General features: G+C 43.9%; 1 long non-coding RNA gene and 1 other non-coding gene across 3 annotated transcripts; both read left to right on the top strand.

The window, feature by feature from the left end:
* LOC128968649 (uncharacterized) lies at positions 1 to 2,476 on the top strand. Of its 2 annotated transcripts, XR_008489138.1 has the most exons (5): positions 10 to 35; positions 329 to 401; positions 1,247 to 1,352; positions 1,776 to 1,843; positions 2,214 to 2,476. It is a non-coding gene; the product is annotated as an uncharacterized LOC128968649 (long non-coding RNA). The 2 variants fall into 2 exon arrangements; XR_008489139.1 differs by lacking the exon at positions 329 to 401 and having other exon boundaries at positions 1 to 35.
* On the top strand, positions 1,531 to 1,648 carry LOC128968754 (small nucleolar RNA SNORA26). The gene has a single exon (XR_008489142.1). It is a non-coding gene; the product is annotated as a small nucleolar RNA SNORA26 (small nucleolar RNA).
* Positions 2,477 to 4,450: the final 1,974 nt, after the last annotated feature.

Genomic DNA, 4,450 nt, shown 5'->3' with positions numbered 1-4,450 from the left:
CTGCCTTGTCTCTTTCCTTGCTGCCTTCGCCTGCGGTAAGGCTGCTGCAGTCGCTCTTACGAGGAGACGTGGGCTCAGAGCGAGCGGGGTGGGGGGGGGGGGGGCATGGGACCTGCTCCAGTCTTCCCTTCACATTTTGCCCTCTCGGAGCCTGGCTGTGGTCCGGGGAGTCAACACAGGGGGATAGAGCACCTTCCCCTCACAAAAACCCAGTGCGGAGCCGTCCCCTCCGCTCTGCATCCTGTCGTGAGGCACAAGCGGTCGCGCTCCCTTGTCCCTTCCCCGGCGCCCCTTGCTGCTGCGGGCTGATTGATCTCTTCCTCCGCAGTGTGTAGCATGGGCCGCACGCACCCTCGCGGTGGTCGCTCAGCGAGGAGGAAGGCGGCAGAAAGCGTCGCAAGGTACGGGCAGGGCCTTGAAATGCCCCTGCAGGCTTTGTCCGCTGGCCTGCCGTGCTCGGCTGCTCCCGGCCTGGGCAGGAGGCAAAGCAGAATAGGCCTTGCCCGTGGGGAGCGATGGGCAGCTGGAGTCGTACCATCGAATGCCTGTAGGTAGGGGGGCACACCGACCTCCTCACGTCTCACAGCCAGGGATTGGTTAGGTAAGGCTCTGGGCTTCAGAAATGGAGGGCTTTAAGTCTTCAGACTTTGTAGCACATAAACACATACGGGTCTGAATCACCACGGGGCGAAGAAGTGCCTGGATACATTTGTATCCTTCTTCCCGTTTCTAAACAAGAGGTAGGGAGCTGCACACACATCCCATTCAATCCAGGAATTTGGGGTTTTATAGGCTGCATCGAGAAAATTGCAGTTACAGGATACTGAGTGCGCTTTAGTTGATTACCTAATTTTCATGCAAAGTCACTGATTGCATAGGCCTGTGGCCCAGTCTTGTAATGAGTCTGTGAGAGTGACTTTTGCTGCTTGTTATGGTTGAGCTCTGCATAATTTGATAGGTGGTATATGTAAGGCAAAATGTATCAGCTAGCTGGCAGATTATCAGTTCGCTAAATCTTGCTTTAGGGTAGTGCCAATTCTATAATCATTTTGGACTTAATCTTTGCATTATTTCTCTCTAGTAAATTGTTTTAAAAGATGCTGCTCTTCAGGCTTGATAATAAACTTTACCTAACTGACCTCTGTAACCTTGCAGAATATGACTTAAGATCTGTAATTAAACAATATAAATTATAATGTAATAATTTCAGCATTTTTTATGAATGAATGAAAATTGTGCTGTTTAGGGGTCCTACTTGGCAGCTTCATGTCTGAAACACTTTAGATATGGATGATCACACCTAAACTCGAAGCAAAGCTCAGGACTTCCTAGGGAATACCTTCTAACAGAAGGTAAGTGTGCTCTAGGCTAATGACAGTTACAGATAGCTCTAAATCTTTTTTTTGTGTGTGTGTGTGATAATTCATGAATTTCAAGCAAATTGTAATAACCCTTTGAGTCAGTGCTAAGTTCGCATCATCCTAGTTACTAAGAAGGTAATGGTGCTGTATTCTACTCCCCTTTTATGCTTTGCCCTCTTAAGTCTGGCAGTGTCTTAAGTGGCCAACACAGAGGGGTATAAAAATTCTCTCTCAAACCCAGAGATGAGGTTAAAACTTGTCTTTGGATCACGCTGAGAGGAACACTCATGAGATAACTGAACTTCAGTAAGCTAATAAATGAGCTACTAATAGCTTGTAGGTAGATCTTGAACTGTCATCTGATGCTATCTGGGTCTTAGTATCTGTTTCATGTAAATTTTAAACCTTTTTCAGATTTCTCGAGTCTGTTCTTCGTGAGCCTGTGTGATCAATGTCTTGAGCGTGAATTGATTGGTCTCCAGGTATGTAGTGCAAAAAGGATTATCAGATGTTAGTAATGGATTGCTTTCTATATTGAAAAGAAGTTCAGATAGTCCTTATCATGAAATTGAAGGAAACCTAAATTAATTTGGACTAATCTAAATTGGAAAAAAAAACTGAGGAAAGCTATTAGTGGATCCCAGTCTGGCTGGTGCTTTGGAATGGAATCCATGTGAATTGGATGGGAAAGGAAAATGCTGTCCTGTAACAATGAAAACATTTGTATTGAGAAATGGCTCTGACATAGGCGTTAGTGTCATTTAAGATGTTCATATAGCTATAGCTCAACCTTCAGCCAGTTACCTCTTCTGTGTGCTTGACACTGCAAATGAAACAAACCATCTTTTACAGGGAGGAAACCAGCATGTGCAAGGAACTTCAGCTGACAATAAAAACACCAGCTTATGAAGTCCTGAGTGGTTGATTTCTGAATTTATACTAGCTGACTCCAGCTCTCACCTGAGACAAGGCGTGGCTAAGACTGCACCCCTTCAATCAGCATGCTTAATCAAACAGGAACATCACCATTTGTTGAAACATATTTCTTAACCAAAGAAAAAAGCTCTAATTTATTACAATGTCTGTGGATTAATTGCAATAAAACATGGGTGCTACCAGGAGATCATGTGCTCTGAAGTTTTGTTAAGGTGCTAGTGTGTATGGATTCTGCTGTCATGCAGAAACATTCTCTTGTCATGTGCAAACCTGATAAGCTTAACCTTTCATTCACAAATCCTTTGAAAATGGCCTTTCTCTTTTATTCTAAATGTCTGCTCATGGTTCTTTAAACTGTTTTAGAATGCAAAAGCTCTTTGAAGGAAACTGGCCAACTTCTAAATTACTTCATTATGCTGAATGTGTTCTTTGGATGTTCTCCAACTAGATTGTCTCAAGCTATAAAGAACAAATACTATTACACCTAGAGCAAGAATCCCATTACCTGCCTATTTCAAACAAAAAGGAAAGTGTTGCAGTATTCCATGTAAAGAACAACCAGTGAGAAGATCTTTGAAGATCAATATTATTGACCAACTGAAAGCCTGTTTGTGCTTTTCAGTTGCCTATATTGAGGTAAACATTCAAAACTGATTCCTCAATATTAGGTCCTGACATGCATCCTCTCAGTAGCCAATGCTCCTTAGAATGCACAAGCAAGAACATAAAATGCAGCTAAAAGGAACTGCCTGGCATTCCCCATTGCCTACACTGGAAAGGGAGTGTGAATTTAGGACCAAACTAGTGTGTATAAATGTATATACCTGGTCAGACTGACCTTAAAGGTCATCCAGTTCCAACACCTTCCCATGGACAGAGACACCTTCCACTAGGCCCAGGTTGCTTAAGGCCCCATCCAGCCTGACCTTGAACACATCCAGGGTCTCACCACCCTGAGTGTAATTAGCTTGTTTCTATTCCATCTTCACTGTTTCTATTCCTTCTTCAGGCTTTTTGGACTATAAATGCATCAGTTCAGGAATCATTCACTTAATTGGTTTAAAAATACATGAAGTTAAAACAGTGAAGTAAACCAGAGGGATTAATATTGGTCTAGGAATGAAAAGTCTGAATCTGGTAAGTTGTAACTTAGCTCATTCACCCTGACCAGCCACCCTGTGGGACTGCATGCTTGGGGCTGTACAGTTCACTCAGAGCTGGTGTGTATGAATGTGATCCTCTAAGTGAAGTTATTGCAATTTCCCTTTTTATTACTCATTGGAAAAGTGAAGATTAATGGGGGGAAAAAAATAGCCAGGTTTGCCGCAGGATAGCCAAGGCCTAACTAGTTGGCTTACAGCATCATAGATTTGTAGTAACCAGCCTTGTCACAAACTAAATGACTTTAAGCCAAATTCTGTCATCTTACAGATTTTTGCAAGTATGGTTTTGTGCAATGGAATTATGTGAGAGTTTGGGGGGAATTATTGATGGAGGAAAGCTATAATACATCTTTCTGTACATTCCTGTTTGTTCTCACTGTTTGCAAATTCAGGAATGCTGCTTTGGCTTTTTCATTGCCTAAAGCTGCAAGAAAGTTAAATTTGTTCAACAAGACTGTCAGACAGAAAGGGAAATATTTTCGTGTGTATGTATTTATGCAGTGTTCTAGCAGACAGTTGAAAAACTTTTTGTACTTCCTTTCAGTAAGTTGTTCTAAGTGGTGAGAGGCAATGAACAGAGGAAATGAATCTAAAGAATGCTGGCGAATGAGATGTACTTCAGGCTTGAGAAGAGGGACAGTGACAGCTGCATGAGGTTCAACAAGTCACAGTGCAAGGTCCTGCAGCTGGGTCAGGACAAACTCAGGCAGAAATCCAGGCTGGGTGCAGAGTGGGTTGAGAGGAGCTCTGAAGAAAGACTTGGGAGTGTTGGTTGCTGAGAAGCTCCCCAGGAGCCAGCAGTGCCCTCATGCAGCACAGCAGGCAGCTGTGTGCTGGGCTGCAGCCAGAGGAGTGTGGGCAGCAGGGCAGGAGAGGGGATTCTGCCCCTGGACTCTGCTCTGCTGAGACCTCACCTCCAATCCTGCCTCCAGGTCTGGTGTCCCCAGCATGAGAAGGACACAGAAATGTTGGAGTGAGTCCAGAGGAGGC

Source organism: Indicator indicator, chromosome 8 (assembly GCF_027791375.1).
Source record: "Indicator indicator isolate 239-I01 chromosome 8, UM_Iind_1.1, whole genome shotgun sequence".
Classification (NCBI taxonomy): domain Eukaryota; kingdom Metazoa; phylum Chordata; class Aves; order Piciformes; family Indicatoridae; genus Indicator; species Indicator indicator.
This window is presented reverse-complemented; position numbering and strand designations above follow the sequence as displayed.